The sequence below is a fragment of the Danio rerio genome, chromosome 23, assembly GCF_052040795.2.
Source record: "Danio rerio strain M-AB ecotype USA chromosome 23, GRCz13ab, whole genome shotgun sequence".
Classification (NCBI taxonomy): Eukaryota; Metazoa; Chordata; class Actinopteri; order Cypriniformes; family Danionidae; genus Danio; species Danio rerio.
In genome coordinates, this window is record NC_141043.1 from 107,501 (window position 1) to 129,223 (window position 21,723).

Sequence of the window (21,723 nt, forward strand, 5' to 3'; positions counted from 1 at the left end):
ATTTATCATATAAACATTTGCACAAAACATAGTTTCCAAAAGCTTAGAAAAAACGTCCTTTTTCATGAAAAGTGTATAAACATGAAATAAATTATAACATGAATATATTTATGACCTTAAAATGATAATTAATAATTAAATTTATAGCTTAAATTTTTATAGCTTAAATTTATAGCTTAAATTTCATTTAAACTGAATTTAAAATTCAGTTTAAATGAAATTTAAGCTATTAACCATCTTCAATATGTTTTAGCACATTTTAAAATAATAAAATACTTTAGTGCTCATTTAATGCAGAAATATTAGTGAGGAAACTCCTCCAGAATCCCGTTCCTCAAACACATTCATATTAAACACAGATAATTCAGCCTCTCCAGATCACGTGACTGGATAAGCAGCAGATAATGGGGCTGCAGAGCCTCTCCAATGCTGCTTCAGCCTCTCTGAATCCTCCAGTGATGGGTTCAGTGACTCATTAGACTGATCAGAGTTCAGACGGCAGGAATCTGAACGCAAGATAATCACATGACAGTGTGTGTGTGTTATCGTGTGTGTCATCTGCTGATTTACTGGGAAAATAACAGCGCTTGAGCAACTTCCAGCATTAGCGAACAGAGGAACGATGCTTCACGCACTCGTCTGCACTGCTGTCCTCATCTTATGCAGGTAGAGGAGGTCTGGCAGAGCCCTATTATGACTGCTTTATTTTGTGTTCCTCGTGACCTGGGCTGTCTAGAACAGCGTCAGCTTTAAAATAAGACAAAGCACTTCATTTAGTTCATTTTCCTTTCTGCTTAGTCCCTTCATTAATCACAGATCACCACAGCGGAATGAACCAACAACTATTCCAGCAACCTATCACTGGGAGACATCCATACACACACACACACACACACACACACTGAGGGGTGTCCTGACACACTCGCACACACTCCAGGATCTCCACACACTCTGTTTAGGATCCTGAAATGGAGACGAGGAGCATCTTGGCAGAGCAGCTCTGGATGCCAAACGTGCTTCGGGTTCTTGCTTTCCTGAACTCTCAACATGAAGTGCTTTCCTCCCGCACACACACTTACACACACACACACTTACACACACACACACACACACGCACACACTCCAGGAAGCATCTCGCCTCCTGCTCTTCTTCTCCTACTCCTGTTCTCAGCTCATTCCCTGTGTTCGGCTCAGTGTGACACCACTGAGCCACCTTGTTTAGGTTATTTATTTGTGGAATATGTATATTACACACACACACACACACACACACACACACACACACACAACAACAACAACAACAACAACAACAACATCCACAACATCCACAATTACTTTGGATCATGAGTGTGTGCGCGCGCGTGTGTGTGTGTGTGTGTGTGTGTGTGTGTGTGTGTGTGTGTGTGTGTGTGTGTGTGTGTAATCTGCTTCTCAGGAAACAGTGACTGTGTGTATATGGGTGTGAGAATGCTGCTGGTTGCAGTTGGGAAATGTGAGAAATGACTGTGGTAAAGCTGCGGTAAAGCTGATCACTGTGCTCTATATTTATAGAAAGTAACTACATTCAGAAAATAATGAATATAATTATAAATATGAATATAGATATCAGGGCTGGGCACTATAAAATAAAAGTGGAGTCCAAACACATGCGCTTTCTGTGCTCCTGATCAGTTCTGAGCACAGTAATTCTCAGAAGTCTGATGAATACGGGCCCGGATCTCTGCATTGTCAGTAATCCACATCAGCAGATGCCCCTTCACACGACTGAAGTCTTTGACTAGCTCATAGCAACATCTCTCCTACATGAGAAGTACACTGTTTTTCCAGTAATGTCCGCCATTAAACTGCTGTTTGCCTGTGTTCAACATGCCAGTGCCATGCTAGGCTGTAGTCAGGCAGTTGCTGAGGTGGCTCAAGAGTTTTTAGCGCATAACTGTGCTAGGCTGTTGCTGTGAGTGGTTGCCAGGTGGTCATATACTGGCCAAAAGCCCAAATATCCAACAAGTTGCCAGATTGGCTCACACTGTTTGATCATCCAGCACAGGTCTTTCCTCTTCAGTACCACAGTGTTCGTTCATTCATTCGTTTATTTATTTATTTATTTATTTATTTATTTATTTTCCTTCAGCTTATTCCCTTATTTATCAGTGGTCTCCACAGCAGAATTCCACCAACTCTTCCAGCACACACAGCACAGCCACATCAGATGTGTGGAGCACAGCATTGTCTACAGTGTGCTCGGCGATGGCTGGTTTAAACTGTGTATGTAAATAGAGTTGAACTGAATATGCTAGTGTGGAACCGGTAATGAACACTAATCCAGGTTTCATTAACATTACAGCTAAGTACAGCTGAAGTCAGAATTATTCACCCTACAGCATTTATTCTTCTTCAGATATTCCCCAGATGCTGTTTCTCAGATTGAGGAGTTGTTCTCAGTGTTTCCTCTAATGTTTGTTCTTCTGGAGAAAGTCTGATGTGTTTTATTTGGGCTAGAATAAAAGCAGTGTTTAATAGTGTTAAAGTCATGTTAAGCTCAATATTATTCACCCCTTCAGCAATATTAGTGTTGAATTGTCTCCAGAACACACCATCATGATTAGAGATGTGTTGAAGAAATCTGCTGAACAGACATTAAGGGTAACACTGACTCTGTTCATCTGTAGATGGTGACAGCAGTGAGTGTGAGACAGTGTGTGTGTTCATTTCTCAGTGAGACAGAAATAAAGCAGCAGTTCCAGTGTATAGCACACTCCCACTGCCACCCGCCCGCCCACCCGCCCGCCCGCCGCACACCCGGACCTGTCGGACCAGCACAACCAGTTTACAAGACCTATCCAGCCATGTGTGTGTGTGTGTGTGTGTGTGTGTGTGTGTGTGTGTGTGTGTGTTGTTATAGTGAAATGCTGACGAGCTCCTGAACAGATCTAGAATAAAGCCTGCAGGTGTGATCAGGTGTGAGCTGCGCTATAGAGGAAGTCATAATCACTCTCCAATCAAAGCTTCCTGTTCTCTCTGTGACTTTACCAACACGACTGAATGAATCATCAATGAAGCCTGTGTTCATACTGCGCTTACAACACTCACCCTTTCAGGCTTTGGTCCTAATCATGGTGTTTTGGTGATTGTCGCTTTAAATGCAAATGAGATTGAGCTCTTTTCAGAAGAGGGCGGAGCTACAGATGCCTGTGTGTCAGCATAGCGGCAGACTTAAAACTCTAATGACGGACAAACGGCTGCTTCTCACTCAGGGCTGCTGTTTATGCTAATGAGATGGGGAGATGGGCACTAGTGGGCGGGGCTTTCCCCCACTGATGACACCTACAAATGGAGAATGTCAATCAGTCTGCTGGCTAGTGATGCGAGTCAGAATGGGAAATGGAGAACAATACTGAGTGAGCAAACCTGAGACACTCCAAAAACACACCGGACTGTGAGTGTGTGAGTGTCTGTTGTTGGGTGTGTGTGTGTTTGTGTATGTGTGTGTGAGTGTGTTTTTCTATATTGTTGAGTGTGTGTGTGTGTGTTTGTGCATGTGTGTGTAAAGTGTGTGTGTGTGTGTGTGTGTGTGTGTGTGTGTGTGTTGCTGTTATTCTGTGTAATGAGCCTGTAGCGGCGCTGCTGTTGCGCAGTGCTGCTTCTTCTTCTCTAGCTGAGACGTCTTCAATGGCCTCTGTTGTCGGCTCTGTTCATCTGACAGCAGGGCAGGGCTGATCCCGCTTCCTCAGGGCAGGCCAGAGTTCAGCAGCTGGATTCCTGAAGGGCTTGATTCGGTACGGTGGCTGATGTGGGTCAGAAGGTCAGCGTGGGCATCGTTTGATGTGATGATAGGGGGCGGTGTGTGTGTGTGTGTGTGTGTGTGTGTGTGTGTGTGTGTGTGTGTGTGTGTGTGTGTGTGTGTGTGTGAGTGTGTGTGTGTGAGTGTGTGTTAGTGTGTGTGTGTAACGTGACTGCTGTTTATCACCTGCTCTCACAGACCTGCTCTCCATCACTCCATATCTCTATAAGCAGTGTGTGTTTCTGAGTGTGCCTCACACAGGTGAGTGGGCTTGATAAACCACCTGTAGAAACACCATATGCACCGCACACTCAAACTCCATCCCAGCAGGACTCAGACAGGAGAGCAGTGTTTCCCTGTGGATGGACCACTGCTGATCGGCTCTTCTGCAGTGTTGTTCTTCTGGATGTTCAGTAGAATCCGTCTCAGCTCATGTGTGTACAGCCCATGTGTAGTCAGCAGCCGCTATAGTCAGATCACAGCTCCAGTGTGTCAGGATTAGAGGTTTAGGTCTGTGTGTATATGTTCTGGAGTTATGTGAGAACAGCAGGCGTAAAAAGCACTCGTGAGAGAAATCTGAGATCTGTAAAAGTGCACACAGCGCCCTCTGGTGGATTCACGAAAACAAAAACTGAAAAAACAGCAGCTCCTGAGACATATTTAGCGCTCTCCAGAAATGTATACAGGGGTACATAATCTGAATGAGCCTGAGCTGCGAATATAGTGTAACATGACTGAAATAAATGCTGTGTGTCTGATGCTTCAGGCGGTGTAACCCAGCGTAATATACATACAGGGCAGGGTTTGCTGATCAGGAGTATGGTGTTTTAGTGTAAACCTACTGATGTGGTGGAGTGTGAATGGAAATGAATTATGCGATCAGAGAAAGGCATGAAGAGAGCAGCTGTAAACAGCCTAAACGCTGAGCAGGACACGAGATAAGAGGAGTGAGAGCATCTGTGCACTGCCAAGACATCAAGAACAAGCCCTGACTGCTGTGTGCTCTGTCATCACACCTAAGAGTGTGCTGAGTGACACACACACACACACACACACACACACACACACACACACACACACACACACACACACACACACACACACACACACACACACACACACACACACACACACACACACACACACAGAGCTGGGTAATGGGCTCTGCAGATACCGTATCTCTGCAGCTTTAGGCTGTGTTCAGCATCAGTGGAGATGGAGCTCTGAGTGTCTCTTCTTCACTGTGCTTTGATGATCTGCAGCTAATGTGGCATTTCAAGTTCTCAAACACACATTTAGGCAGAGAGAAACGCTGGTGGACCGGCCGCCGGTGAACACGGCCGTGTGGAAATCTTGCTGATGCTTGATTTTCATTTGGGTTTTATAAGTGTGTTGAGCGAGAGATTAAACCAGCCTCATGAATATTCATTTCAAGTCAAGCCACTCTGGATTGAAGACATGACTGGAACATATAGCACATATTCAATACAAATGCCTTACTTGACACTCAGAAAAACACTCAGCAGAGCTGAATACCCCTGGCATGGTTAAGGTTAGGGGGGCCTGGAGCTGTGGGGGTCTGAGTGTTTAACCTGCGATGTTCCTGTAATAACGGTCCTGAGAAAGTGGACTGGTGTGTGTGTTCTCCTGTCAGCACTCTGACCTCTGTTACAGCATCTATATCTGCCCCGATCAGCCAGATGAAAGCCTTCTCAGTGTGTGTGCGAGCGCTCCGAGCTTCAGAGAGAGAGATCTGAAAACCTGACACTCCTGAGAAAGAAACTCAAGAAGCCCACGGTCAGATCCAGCCGCAGAACGCTGCGAACACAGGCCAGCATCACGTGAGGAGACGCACCAATCAGGATCATCCAGGGCCAGACTTTCATTCATTCATTCATTCATTCATTTGCTTTTCGGCTTAGTCCATTATTAATCAGGGCTCGCCACAGCGGAATGAACCACCAACTTATCCAGCACATGTTTCACACTACAGTATAAACATCGGCATGTTAGTCAGTAACATCACTGAAATGAATATGAAAGGGGATAAATATATATTGCACATATCTTCACCGGCTAAAATAATCAGCAGAAATCTGTGGATTTCCACACGTGCAGATTGCATATGGGTCCAGCAATGAGGCACGAGATAACTGTGAACAGCATTAATTAAACTAAAGTGTTAGCTACTAGCCTTTCATTTACAAAACAAGAAGATGCTTGTTTTTCAGTGTCATGTGCACATCCTAGTCATGTCAGAGTTACTGTGCCATTAAATGCACACCATTATTGATTTATTGATTATTGATTTAAAAGAGAGCTATTCTTTATACAAGCTGTAAACTGCCTCTCTGCTGTGCCTAGAGTGTGTGTGTGTGTGTGTGTGTGTGTGTGTGTGTGTGTGTGTGTGTGTGTGTGTGTGTGTGTGTGTGTGTGTGTGTGTGTGTGTTTGAGCTGAGGTCCTGAGAAAGTGGACACACACACACACACACACACACACACTGGGGTCAAACCCCGCATGTAAAAGTCATTCTGTGTATTAGATGCTCTTTAATCACAGTCGATCACAGCGACTCTTGCTCTTGGACATGTCTGTTTCCAGCTTAGCCAGGTCTTGATCAGTTCCCTCGAGCGTGAAGGCCTCAATGTTAGTTTATGCACAATGAAGTTCATTAAAGCGTTGGGAAAGCAGCTCTTTGTTTCTCCGTGTGGCTCAGTTGTTCTGTTGACTATCGCTAGATTGAGATGCCATTTCAGATTTGCGCAGACATACACAAATGAGTTCACTTGATCCGCTTTCATTTACATGCACAGCTTTGGTAACTGGATGTGATCTGGGAACCTGCTTTGCTTAAGGCCGGATGGACTGTCTGTTTATAGTAATACATGACAAGCTCTTTGGTATGGAAATGTGTCCGGCATAACGTCACTTCATCATGACACATTCCCCATCACACTCATTACAGCACCATTCTGCCAGATTTGCCCACTGGATCAGATTATAACTGTGTTTTTGGGGCCTAAAAGTTAAACATTCAGTGTGTTTGGAAAACTACAGTAGATCATTACTGACTGAACTACACACAGCAGGAGATCAGGAGCAGCGGTCAGCTTCTAGCTCTCTGTGTGACTGAACCTGTTCTCAGAACTGTAGTGTCTCACGATGACCGCCCGGATCATGTGCGGAGGAGTTTCTCTTGTACCTGAGAGTGAGTAAACGTTGTGCTCTAAGATGAGGTGTTACGGCTGATGGTGCAGTATGAAAGACTCCAGCACCGCTTGTGTAACTCTGAAAGCGTAGCACACACTTATACTGCATTACGACATTACATTATCATTGATAAAGTACAGTAATGACCCCATCAGGCTGACGGGACGCATACTTTCTGTACAAAACAGTCAAAAATCACATTTCATAAGGCATCAATAAATAATGTGCATGGGTCTGGTGGCAATACAGATTTCTTAATGTTTACAGAGAACAGTTCATGTGCGTTTCAGACGTTTGTTTCTGGACCCTGTCTCATTAGGCCAGTTAGCACGGTTCGTCTGGCATATGTGAATCCAGCAATCCTGCTCTGATCCGCATCGGTCTGACATCGCCTGAATGAGGGTTAAATGAGGACTGAAATGCACTCCGGAGCGGATCGATTGTAGTGAGAAAGGGAAAGGATCTGATGAACTGGTGAAGCAGGCTATATCTCTGTGTGTTACGGGTTTGTACTGGACACGGCTGTATGAGGAGAGAATGACGGGATCGTTTTTCACCATTGTTTTTGTAATTTTGTGCTATGAAAATGACTCATTTAATTTGCAGAAATTTGCAGACAATTTTGTGAGTAAAAATGTATATAACAATATTCTATTAAAACTGTATGTATACTGTCACTGTTTAATGATGTGTAAAACAGAACGCCTCAATACATCTGATCTGCCTGTTTACATGACAGTCACATCATCACACATCTGATTTATTTCCACATATGAAGGAGGCCAGAAACCATCTCTAAATATCTGAATGCATGCCTTTTCCTGTTTACACGGTCATAGAACAGATCTGATCAGTTTCATAAGAGCAAGAAATCAGAACTGGGTCACATTTAACTGGCAGTGTAAACGGGGCGTACGTCATGTAAAACTGCAAACTGAAATAATCTGATGATGTGCTCTGCAGTTGCATGTTTTATGAGATTATTTGTGTTTTATCTGATTATTTAGTGTTTTTTGCAGGAGTGGAAAACATTGTGACTTTTTTTGGACTTTTTTGTGTTGGATTCAGCGATCAGAAAATAATGAAACAGCAGTGGGTCTGATCATACTTCATCCCTGTAAATGTGTGCTTCATGTCCATTATGGAAGTGAAAGCATACTGAAATATTAACAAGAGCTGTTGATCTGTGTTCTCTCTCTCTATAACGTAATAATTCTCTCTGTATCTGCAACAATAATGACTCTGAATGGGAAAGTCTGATTTATTTACCTCTGATTTATATTTACTGACTGTCTGTGTGTGTCACTATTCAAAATTAAAGCGCAGATATCCACTTATAATGTATAGTTATGCTTATATAAACAGTCACAGCTCAACTGAGATAACAAGGAAAGAACACACAGTAAACATCAGCGCTGAAATAAAAAACACGATCTGATTGTACAAGTATAAATATGTGTGTATGTAGTGGTAATAAAACCCCAATAGTCTGTAAAAAATGCATTTGCTGAAAATTTCACAACTGGCTCTTTGCTGAAAAAAGGTTCCCGACGGCTGATTCAGTCAGGATGAAAGACTGTTCAAACACAAGCGGCGTCAGGAGAGCGCAGCAACTGCACTGAGAATACTGTGGTGAAACACATCTCCATATTCTACAGCACACTTTACATCATATTTCTCTATTAGACAGTGAAGATCAGGGATTTATAGAGTCAGATGTTCAACATGAACAGTTTATCATGTCCGGACAGTTCAGAGAAAGCGCTCGGTCTGGCCATTAAAAGTGTGTCTGTGCCTATACTCTGCTAAACTCAGCTGCCCTGCTGAGTGTAAATCCAGAAAACACCGACCGACAGAGGAACACACACACACACACACACACACACACACACACACACACACACACACGAGACGCTGCAGGCAACATGAGCTCTGTGTTGGCACAATGTTTCTGACATGACTCAGTGTGTGTTTGTGTGTGTGTGTGTGTGTGTGTGTGTGCGTGCGTGCTTTAACATACTCTTCATGTTTAGGGTGAGGGTTCAGCTCTAAGGGAATGCTTCGGTATGTTCATAAACCTGTTTTCTGAAGCACTCTTCAGCTGTGAAAATGTCATACAGGGAGACTGAACGTTTACAGAACGTGCCAGATCTGGCACAGAGGAGAATCGGTCACACCACAGCTGTGTGTTGACATCAGAACACCTCATTATAACACCTGCATTATAACCTGATATACATACGTCTGTTTCTGCCTCAGGTTAGCTTATCAAAGCAGTTCAGTACAGTACAGTCTGCATCTACAGTCTGTTGTTTTCTTCCATATTGTGCTGCAGATCCCAGAGAAATGGATTATTAAATGAGTAAACAGTGGGCGGGGCTTGTTTTGTCTACTGCGAGCTGATTGGATGTAGTAAAGTAGGCGTGTCATTCAGATAGATGGGGAAAGGGTTTGTGCAGAGTTATTACAGCCTAACAGACTCCTCCTCATTTCTGATTGATGTCAAAAGTGACAGCTGAAGGGGTGTGGTTAATCATGTTAGCCCCGCCCACTACCTCAGACAGACCTAACCTGAGAACTGAACACAAACATGAAAGATTAACAGAGCAATACTGTTTCAGTCGTGATGACCTGCACAGATGAAGTGTTCAGCAGAAATCTGGCAACATCATCATGGCTAGTCTGGATTTCATGCATACTCTAATGGGTACTGATGTTAATTGAGCTCATCATTGGGTTTAGATGCAGTCATTTGTCCACTTGGAAACACATTCTGACGCTCTGATAAGTCAACAGGTTTGTGTGAGGTTAGGTTTACGGGTGAGCTATAATTAATATGCTGGTATGAACACTCCTGCGTGTGCGCTGAACTGAATTGGTGTGGAACTGATGTATAATGCATTCTGGGTATTATATTGCCACACTGTCCTGACCTGAAGTTTCCACAGCGGCTCATGTTCTCAGTCTGATGACCCCTGAACAGCCCCGATTAAACATTCAACAGCAACACGAGCTGCAAAACACCTCTGCGCAAACATACCTGCTCCGCTATTGTCTGCCAGAACAATTAACAATGGGAATTAAGCAAAGCCGGTCATTAATATTTCCTCAATCACTCATGCCTGCAGAGCTGGCAGACAGACCTGTGGGAAAACACAAGGACACATCACAGCACTCATGCGGCCAAATGTAGACACTCGCTGTGTTTCCATCTAAAGAGGTGAATTAGACATGCAAAACTGAAATATGGCATGAAATATTGATGAATACAGCAGCGTGTCCATCAGTGCTGCACTGTAGAGCATCAGCTCCACACAGATGTGCATTAACTCTGATCAGATCATAAGTGGACTGTAGGCAAGTCGCTGTGCTTTACAGTAATGCAGAAGCACACAGTGAATGCTGTGATGACAGGCTAATCACATGAGCAGGTGTACAGTGTTCAGACAGGGTTCATGACAGCAGCTCATGACAGGCAGTGAAGGAGATGCTGATCCAGCGGAGGAGAGACGGCATGCTTTACGCTTCCTCATGCGTGATCTTTAGGGTGGACTGACAACATGCTGGAATTTACACATTTATATAAGAGCCATGTTTGAAAGACAGGCTGTCATGCACACACACACACACACACACACACACACACACACACACACACACACACACACACACACACACACACACACACACACACACACACACACACACTCATACACTACGGCCAGTGTAGTTGATCAGTTCCCCTATAGCGCATGTGTTTGGACTGTGGGGGAAACCGGAGCACCCGGAGGAAACCCACGCCAACACGGGGAGAACATGCAAACTCCACACAGAAACACCAACTGACCCAGCCGAGACTCAAACCAGCAACCTTCTTGCTGTTAGGCAACAGCACTACCTACTGCGCCATCACATCGCCTGTTTTATTTTATTTTATCTTTTTTTTATTATTATTATTTTCTTTTCTTTCCTTTTTTTCTTTTCTTTTCTTTATTTTTTTAATTATTTTATTTTATTTTTTATTTTTTATCTTATTCTATTGTATTGTATATTTTATTTTATTTTATTATTTTATTTTGTTTTATTTTTTATTTTCTATTTTATTGATTTTATTTAATTTAATTTTATTTTATTTTATATTTAATTTAATTTCATTTAATTTCATTCTAGTGCAGCTTCCGTGTTTATGACCGCATCTCTCTCTCTCTCTCTCTCTCTCTCTGTCTCTCTCTATCTCTCTCTCTCTCTCTCTCTCTCTCTCTCTTCATTTCATCATGTACCATTTCTTCAAAGTTGTGTTTATATCTCACAATTGTTATTCGTATGTAAAAATAAAAAATAACAAATCAAAAGTCACAGTTACTTTTGCTTTATTTTATTGATTTTATTCTGCTGCTGAAATCATGTTATTATTTTCCTCTCCAGATTCTAAATTTTACATTTCACAGCAAAAAAAAAAAAAAAAGCAAATTAAAAGTCTTATTTACCGTTGTTGTGTTTGTTTTTTACATTTACTGTCACAGAATCAGGCTTATATTTTCTCAGAATTCACAATTCACAATCATTTCTGTTCAATTTAATTGTATTTTTAATTCTGCTCTAAATAAAGCCTGTTGTTTTTGTTCTCAGAAATCTGAGTTTACAAATAAAAAGTCACAAATACTTTTGTTTTATGATTATTTTTAAATCCAGAGCAGAAACAAGCGTCCATATTCAGTTCATCTGGCGACTGCATTTAGTGCATGTGTGTGTGTGTGTGTGTGTGTGTGTGTGTGTTTTCTGTCTGCCTGTCTAATAACTCCCCACACTACAAGTGCTGCAAATCAGTGTGTGAGGCCCCAGAGGCCGACACACAGAAACAAGGGGAGGTTTAATCAACAACAGAGGAGACCTCAGCCATTTTAATTAGCCACACACACACACACACACACACACACACACACACACACACACACACACAGTGACTCCCCTGGGCTGCTGGCGATAGGGTTTGGATTGTTTGGTTTCCTGTTGGACGGAGGAAACACTGCAGATTACAGCTCCAGCCGTGGCCTCCTCCAACAACACACTGCACCATTATATTAATAGCCAGAGGATCCAGAGCGCCTCTGAGCTCTTGAGCAACACTATTCTCTCTCTCTGAACTATAATTAGCCAACAGTGTTGCTCTCCAGCAGTCAGCAGCAACATCCTCTTTCACAAACGCCAGCCTGCTCTGCTCTGCTCTGCTCTGCTCACAGGTTTAACTGCAGGTGCCCGGGGCGTCCCGTAAACACACACTGAAGCTAACGCCGCCCGCTAACATGGAGATGCTTCAGTGTGTGAAAAACACACCAGTGAGAGGGAGAGGGGTTTGGGTTACACACACACACACACACACACACACACACACACACATGCGAGAGACAAAAAGAGTGAGCGAGACTCTTCCTGTTTGCTGTCTTCATTTCCTGTTCGTGACTTCTTGTGTGCGGCTATTTTTGTTACTGCCGGTTTCTATTGCGGTACAAGACTACACTTCGTGTTTTAAGGCAGAAATGCTCACTGGCTAGCATGGCTTTGGAGTTAGCGTAGCCGTTAATACATCTCGAGGCTTCCTTTAGGCTCAAACATGTCGGCTGTGTTGTTGACACACTGGAATAAAGTTCTCACACTGGTTTGGGGGGTTTCCGGCACAGTGGAGCTGCGCGTTCACAAACTACAGCACGATCAAACACATCTGTCAGCAGGATAGACATTACAATGCACCCTAAATCACACGCGTGAGCCCTGTTCTAGGGCCCTCTGTAGTGTAAATGGTGTAAGAGTAGAGAGTTACGCTAGTGCTGGAGTTATCTAAAACAAGACACTTTAGAGAAGTGAAGATGATTTCTATTCTCTCAGTGTGAAGTATTTTCTAAGTGTAAAGCAGTTAATTTTCTCTTCACAAAATGTATGTAGTGTTTGCAGCAAACATGCCAGCCTGTGTTAAAAATACAGTGATATGTCTGTGTAAGATGAGTATGCCATTGCCTGCACAGGAGCAACACTAGGAGAAGGCTGAGTGACTGATTGTGTAGAATAACTGAATATGTAAAGCACTGATTATATGTTAAATACTTCTATGAAGCTATATGTGTCAGAAGTTAGAATGAGTAACATATTATCAAGTTATTATCCTATCATAACAATGTATGTAAACACTTAATCCTTTTGCATAAGTTGCATCTATACTTTGCTGACATAGACCTGTAACATCTCTGCTGACATGAGCTAGTGGGCTGAGAGCCAAGAATAGCAGGACCCCTTAGACTAGAAACCTATTCAAAAATGGTCAAGAGTTAAAAAGAGACTTAGGGGTGTGTCAAATAATCCTGTATAAAAATTGTAACAAACACACTGAAACTTCAGAAGGTGCAGGAGAGACTTCAGAAGGTGTCCAGGAGAGACTTTAGAATGCTCTGGGGTCTGCTCTGCTCTTTCTCGGCTTTATTATGGAGAATAAAGTCTATTTCCTGATATTCAAAACCTCTGGTCTGTTAATTTGTAATTGATTAGTCGTCGAATTTACGACAAATGGCGCCCAACGTGGGGCTGAGAAGAGACGATCGGGTGACACTGGACATGCTGGGGCTTGGAGGAAAAACACAAATATGTGGCCACGATAAAAAACGGTAAGCAATTTTAAGCTTATACGTTTGTGTTTTTTCTACCAAGGACCTGCTTGTAACGGTAAAAAGTCACTTGAACTGTTTCTCCAGCTATAACGAACTACAAGTAAAACTAAAAAAGTAAAAGTAAAGATATAAAAGGAAAACAATGGGGTTTTGAATACCAGAAGAAAATAACAATTTGCATGCAAATGATCTGTGTTTTCCTAAGAGGGCCTTGACGGATAGGATAAACGTTAACTAGTAACTGTTACTCATGTTTGGGAAATTTTTAATAATGAAGAATATGTATAGAGCATTTTTAAGTTTTAAGAGGAAGTTCTTAAAGTGTGGTGACAGTTAAGAGATTAAAGCAGATTAATAAAGTATAGAGAGAAGCGCGCAAAGACCTCGGAGTACCCGTTCTGTTTTAATAATGATAAATATTATTATTCAGGAGGCTGGGGGAAAAAAGGCAAAAATCCTGTGAAATGCTATTTTTACTGAAGGACAGTAAAGACGGGAGCAGAAGTAACAGGCACTCAAGAGGAGTGTAGTGAAGAATTCTGTGGTTACAGCTCTAAGGTTAGAGGCTGTTCGGACAGGTCACTCAAGAGGAGTGAGATGTATTTATGTAATTGTAAGTATTTGTGTATTTGTCTGTGTTGCTGGGGTGCTTAGAAGCTTCACCTTTGATCTAGAGAGACTAGAATAGAGGTGAGGTTCAGGTTACACAGTGTAAGAGATGAGTTAGAATGAGTGAGAAGTATGATTGTGTTTAGAAGTATGTTTGCAATAAGAGTGAGTTTAAAAGAATTATCGTTTTATATTATAATATAAAAGGAAGATTGCATATGTTGTGTGATTTAAGAACAATAAGATAGAGAGTGATGCAGTTTAGGGAAGAAATTGTGATACAGAGGAGGATTAAGCCTCATAAAATTAATTGAGATCATATTGCATTTGAAAGACACAGACTAAAAACAAGGATATACTAGTTAAACATTTTTCTGAATAATCTCTGTGTGTTTGAAGTGTTTTTAAGTATGAACTAGGCAGAGAGGGGACTGAAATTCCTGACATGTCGACAGTCTGGAAGAAGGTCTGCTTCAGGAGTGGTAAGAATCTGTCTATTTTAAGAACAAAAGTTTCACAGGACAGATAGAAGCTAAAGAGTAAATATATATTATAAGGTATTAAATAAATAGAAATATAAAGTAATGTAATAAGATAAATGAAATAAGAAAATATACATGATAGAATAAGATTTAATAATTAAAAAGTGTTAATAAAAATGCAACTTGAAGCTATACTAATAAATATTAAGAAATTCAAAAATTGCATAAAACTAACTACATATGGATATAAATTGTTAAATTTATAAGGAAATAAATTTACTAAATCAGTAAAAATAAAAATAGATAAGTTAGTTCTTTGATAGAGAATAAATTAGAAGAGAAAAACTTTAATGAATATTGATTAATGGAAGAGTTAATGATCAAATGTTTAAGGAAAATAAGTTTAAGAAAAATGAATTAGGAAAATAAGTTTAAATCTATTAGGCAAAAATGCTAATTTTTTAAAAGGAAAAGAAGCATAGGAAAATGGAGAAAAAAGAAGTTCAAACATTGTTTAATAGAATTAAAAAGAGAAGATGTTTAAAAATACATATTAAACAAATAAGATAAAAATTAGAAAAAACAGTAACATTTTGAAGAAAACAAGATTTGGCTTTAAAAGATAAAATTATGTTTAAGTGCAATAAAAAATTGTTGTGGAGTAAGTTGACTGTTGTCATCTGTTTTAAAGTCAGCTACAGGCTGTCATCTGAGCCAACAGCTATTTGTAGTAAAAGCAGTGAGTCAGATGTAAAGCATAGACACTGAGGAAAAATGAAAGAACATAATAGTGAGTTCAAAAATTATATAGTTAATATTTTATGTACTTAAAAGGTAATTGAGAATTAAAAATTGCATTTCAGATAGGAAAAATGCTTAAAGTAAACAAACATGTAGAGTTAAAATAGTACTATGAACTTGAAGCTAATGCAGTGAGGAATTAAAACGGGTATGGAAATGTTAGAGAAATTACATAATGTAAAATGTAATGTAACTAGTGAGGAAGCACTGGAATAAATTAATAAAAATAAGTGAAGCACAATCTGAAGTCAAAGAAATTAATTATAAGAACATTTAAGAAATAGAAAATTAAGCAAATTTACATATGATAAAAATGATTGAGAATTAGAGAAAATAAATTGTTAAACAGCAAAAAGAAAAATTAGATAAAAGGAGTCTTTATTTGATGAAGGAAAAAATGGGGAAAAAAAAAGAGTCATGAGCTAAATTCTATATATATATTAATTAAGAGGACATAGGGATGAACTTTGGGGGACTGTAGTCTTGTACCTACCAGACATCTGAGTACACTGGCAAATGGAAAGGTGTTTGAAAAACACAGAGCAAAATGGCTGTGGACACTTGTGACATGAACTTTTTGCCCAGGATTTACTGAGGACTGAAAAAGCTACATTTGTTCAGAGACAGTCAAAAGAGACACTAACAAGAGACTGATGAACTGATCAAAAAGAAAAAACGCTCCACCAGAACTTTACATCAGCTGAGTCAAAGAAAGAAGCCAGCCCAAAGAGAGAGGGGGGAAACGCTGAAAAGAAAAGACTGTAGCGCCAATCTGGAGCTAGTTGTCTCAGGTTGCGAGGGGGGATAGTCTGACAGTCCATCTCAAAGTAGCTCCTAAAGTCCAAATTAAGTTCAAGCATTACAGAAGGAAAATTAAGAACAAAAGTTTAGCTACCCATTCTTGTATCAAATCAGACTCCTGTCAATTTGAGAGAGAAATTATTATCATGCAAATTTTTGAGTAAGAAAAAGTGTTATAAGGAAATTCTACAGTGAAACTTTAAATGATGAAATTATATATTATGATGAATAGTAAATAATTTGAGTTTAAGTTTCAGTAGGCTTAATGAAAGTCCTTAAACATTGAAGGATAAATTACAATGCAGCAGATTGACTAAAGAAAAAGAGAAAAAGCTTTTGATAAGGCAATAAATAATTTGGAGAATAAATTAGAATATAACTAAGTATTTAAATTAAAATTAAGTAAAGGAAATATCTTAGCATAATTGTATTGTGAATGGCCTAAATCAAGATTGGATATTGAAAACTGGAAAAATTCAAATGTAGAAAAATTATTTATAGTTAAAGAGAAGATTGAAATAACCATTTTAATTAATTCATAGGACATGATAAGGTCAAAAAGTAACAGTTCTAAATTGCTATAAAACAAATTGAAAGAGAAAAGTGTTTAAGAAAAAATATTGTTTTACATGAAAACATATGTGAAGAATAATTAGAAGAAAATATTAAGGAATAATAGTTAAAACAGAGCAAGAAGAAATTTACAAAACATACAGTAAGTTTTAGTCAGCTAATAAAAAAGTGCATCAAAATTGTATGAGCAACTAGTTTAATGGGAATGCCTTAAGAAATAATTATGAGCCAAACCAAAATAACTCAATGACAAAAAATGAATTAATATATAGCTCAGAAAATTGATTAGTAAAAGAAAGAAGTGTCAAATTCCAACTAAATGATTGTCATTACAGGACTGAGATGCAGATGAAATCAGCCAGCATAGTCAGGGTTAAAATTAAATCAGATGTAGATCAGCCCATAAAGAAATCCACTATATGCTGAAATAGGTATTAAACACTATTGAAACGTTTGTGTAAAAATAGGAGCATTAATAGAAACATTTACTGTAATATACAATCTGTCCTAGACATTTCTATTTAAATTTAAAGTAGTAATAAATGTATAAATGACTAATAATTTTTGATGGAATTTAAAGGCAATAATTACATATGAAGACAAAACAAGATTATGTTTAGGTTATGATTTAAGAGCAATCAATAGGAGAAGATTTTCCAGCTGAAGTTCATATTGTATGTGAAGATATGTTCTTTTGGATGATAAATATTTCAAGTGGTTTGATTTCTATTGAGTTAATTTTAGGTAACTACCAGAGGAGGGTAGAAACTTGTTTGTACTTGTGTAGCTTGATGAATAGCAAACACTGTATACACCAGAATGCATAAAGGGTTAAAATTAGGGAAAATATCTTAGGATGAACACTGTCACAATAGGTGGATGATTGAATTATCTGCAACTTCACAGAGCTCTAGTTCAATTAAAAGACTTGACTGGAGACCATTGCTCCAAACAGTGAGATATGATGACTGTTTTTGGTGTTGACTGGATAGAGAATTATTCTGTAAACAAGCACAGTTGAGAAACTATGATGAGTAGATGATTAGAGGTAGCATCAGGAGCAGATTATGAAGCAGGGATAGTTATTACATCTGTGACAAAAGAAGTACTTCCTAAATTTTGAAATGCCTTCAGAAATAAGTTCATAATGGGTTTGCATTCATAAAGTTAATAAGTGATCAATAAATAAAAACATCTAAAGGAGTATGAAAAATTGTGAATAAAACAAAAGAGAGAATAATTGTATTATGCTCAATTACCAGAAATGGCTGAAAGAGATGAAGATGATCCATCAAGACCAACGCTCAATGAAATATGTGAAAATAATAAACTTAATGGGATTAATTTGCTAACAAGTGCATTGGTGAGTGATGGCATGGAAACTGACAGAAACAGGCATCTAACACTGCAGCGCATGAACTGCTATTGGGTCGACCCATGAAAGAAACCTTGCAAGAAACAGCATGACCCTTGCAAGAAACCACATGAAACTGCATAAAACCTGGCATATAATCTCACCTATAACCTTGCATAAACCTCTTGGAATGGTTTGCAAAGATGTCTAATGCAGTAGGGACTTTAATGAAGAAACAATTAATTGCCATGTGCAAAGCGATATCTGTGCAGGAAACCAGAAAGGAGCCATGTGAGAGAGCAGTGATACAAGGTCCAATTGGTCTAGGTGATTGAGTCTATCTGTGGATGCTCTGGAGAGCTCAGGAGGAAAGGACCATATCTGGATGAGGGCAAATCCAACAGCTGCCAAAGTGGATGCCATTAATGGGGTACCAATGCCTCAAAGGAGCGAAAGGAAACAACTCCAGCAAGGAAAAGCTGACCGGAAACAGAGGAGCCTGAATATTCCACAGCTCTAAACTACTAAGTGCAACATGTGAAAGCAAGAGTTTATCAGAGCAAAGAAAAGAGTGATTCTGATAATTTGCCTGAGTACCACATACAGCAGTGCCACAAGTCAAGGGATGATGAATGCACAACTGCAGATTTCAGAACTCAGACTCTTAACCACACATCTCCATCAACATCTTTTTAAAGTCAAGTGAAGATGCTGATAGCTTAGAAGAAGAGAAACAAGGATGAGCAAAGATCAAGATCAACATTTGATGCTTTTTACGTTTGCATATTGATTTTGTTTGCATATTGCTTTCATGGTACCGATATATAATATCACTTCAGTATATTCTACATGAGTGTGAAAACTAGCAGCTAGCACTGAACCAACTGAATACTTATGCTTAAAACATTGTTGTCTTTGATGTGTTAAGAGAAAAACAGAGTACAGTCTTTTACTTCCTTTAAATCAAGAGACAGGGAAGATGTTTGGCTGGACTTCTGTCAAAGTACAGTGGCATAATCTAGTCAATTGATAACAGCTATGTGGCTAATATCAGTCACTAGATAGAGGTAATTAAGAGAACTGGATTATGAAATTGCACTTTGGGGTTAAAAGACAATAATATTAAGACTAAAGTCTTAAGAGGAGGGATTGAAGATGATTTCTATTCTCTCAGTGTGAAGTATTTTCTAAGTGTAAAGCAGTTAATTTTCTCTTCACAAAATGTATGTAGTGTTTGCAGCAAACATGCCAGCCTGTGTTAAAAATACAGTGATATGTCTGTGTAAGATGAGTATGCCATTGCCTGCACAGGAGCAACACTAGGAGAAGGCTGAGTGACTGATTGTGTAGAATAACTGAATATGTAAAGCACTGATTATATGTTAAATACTTCTATGAAGCTATATGTGTCAGAAGTTAGAATGAGTAACATATTATCAAGTTATTATCCTATCATAACAATGTATGTAAACACTTAATCCTTTTGCATAAGTTGCATCTATACTTTGCTGACATAGACCTGTAACATCTCTGCTGACATGAGCTAGTGGGCTGAGAGCCAAGAATAGCAGGACCCCTTAGACTAGAAACCTATTCAAAAATGGTCAAGAGTTAAAAAGAGACTTAGGGGTGTGTCAAATAATCCTGTATAAAAATTGTAACAAACACACTGAAACTTCAGAAGGTGCAGGAGAGACTTCAGAAGGTGTCCAGGAGAGACTTTAGAATGCTCTGGGGTCTGCTCTGCTCTTTCTCGGCTTTATTATGGAGAATAAAGTCTATTTCCTGATATTCAAAACCTCTGGTCTGTTAATTTGTAATTGATTAGTCGTCGAATTTATGACAGAAGCAGATGATGTGCTCACACTGCACACACACATTCAGCATGCTGTTACTTCAGTCCGGTCCAAATATCTCAATATTCCTAAATCAAGAAGCATTTTCTAGACTAGACAAACCTCTAGTGCTGTGTTCAGCAATAATGAGTCAGGATAAAGAGAGCTTCTCATTAAAGACAGCAGAATACCCTGATGATGGAGGAAGAGGAGAGTCTCTCTCGTGTCTCAGGAGGTGTGTTTGCTGTGCAGCAGTGGTGTGTGCTGACATGGGAAAAGGCTTTTATTTAGGGAATCACCTCTAAACACTGATGCGGTTTACAGAGTTGGTTTCATGACATGCTTTTAGAAAGATCCTGAATGATCTGGAGTTTGAATCATGGGCCTGCAGATGTTCAGGGGTGCGTTTCCGAAATCCATCATTAGCCAACTAAGCTTGGAATAACAACACGAGGAGCGTTTCTCCTGAACACACACACACTCATCTGACATTAGTGGAAGAGTCTCGTTTTCCAACACTAGACTCTTCTCTTCCTCCATTGTCAGATTGTTCTGCGTGTGTTCAGGAGAATCTCTCTTCATTATTTCTGGAAACAGCTCTGTATTTATAACATGTTCAGTAAATGCTCTTGATTTCAGAGTTTGTAGATATCCGGCCTGTAAGCGAGACTCAAGCCTGCCGTTTCTGCAGTGCATGTCGGTTGAGGCGAGGCACACTTGTGATAGCGGCTGTGAGGTAAGTTGACACAAATAGGCCTGCAGTTCTCGCTCTCTATTTTACTGTTGCTAAATCGACCTTGTGCAAGACAGGATCTCCAATTTTAGACGCATTTGACCGCATTCACATGCTCTCGCTGCTAATCTGGCCATCGCTCTTGTTTTCTTCATCGTGCATCTTTCACTCTGTGCTGATATTCTCCATTGCTCCTGCTGGATTCAGTGCTGTACAGGCGCTCCTCTCTCTCTATGTGCAGCGCTCAGCGTGAATCAGTCCTCAATCCTTTTAAAATCTAAATTTCCTTGCATTTCTGAGTAAATATAGTCAATAATGTTTAGTGCATCTACAAGAGCTCTATCATGGCCTTTTCTACAAGCTGTAAAACACGTCTCTGCTCTGTGTGTGTGTGTGTGTGTGTGTGTGTGTGTGTGTGTGTGTGTGTGTGTGTGTGTGTGCTATTCTTACATTTATAGCTGCTCGCAAATACTTGAGCATCTGCAGATCCACAGAGTGTGTGTATTCCTGTCAACGAGAAGACGGACGAGCAGAGTGTGTGTGTGTGTGTGTGTGTGTGTGTACAGGATGGATAAGCAGAGCACTTTCTCAGTGTGTGAGATTCCCGTTCAGCAGCTGCGCAGTGTTTCCCTCAATCCCAGACTGCTGTTTGGGAATGGCAGTGTGTTCAGTTCTGAGAGATCAGCCTGTCCACACCTAATTTAACTCAGATTAACTCAACACAAATGGGGACAGCAACAGCAGTGAGCGGCGCTGATATTAACGGGGTTTGTGGGTTTTACAATGAAGGAACCAATCTCTGCTTTGATAATGGATTGATTAAACAAAGACGAGCACTGTAGATGTCAGACTGTGTCATAAAATAGACAAATAGACAAAAAAAACTGAAG

The 21,723-nt window shown here is 39.9% G+C and overlaps 1 protein-coding gene and 1 long non-coding RNA gene across 11 annotated transcripts in view; one reads left to right on the forward strand and one right to left on the reverse strand.

Annotated features, from left to right (window-relative positions):
• The window catches only part of hdac7a (histone deacetylase 7a), a 98,141-nt gene that overhangs the window by 34,647 nt on the left and 41,771 nt on the right, over positions 1 to 21,723 (reverse strand). The window lies entirely within an intron of this gene.
• Positions 13,377 to 20,063, forward strand: LOC147831183 (uncharacterized). Its single transcript, XR_015523015.1, has 2 exons — positions 13,377 to 13,642; positions 18,174 to 20,063. It is a non-coding gene; the product is annotated as an uncharacterized LOC147831183 (long non-coding RNA).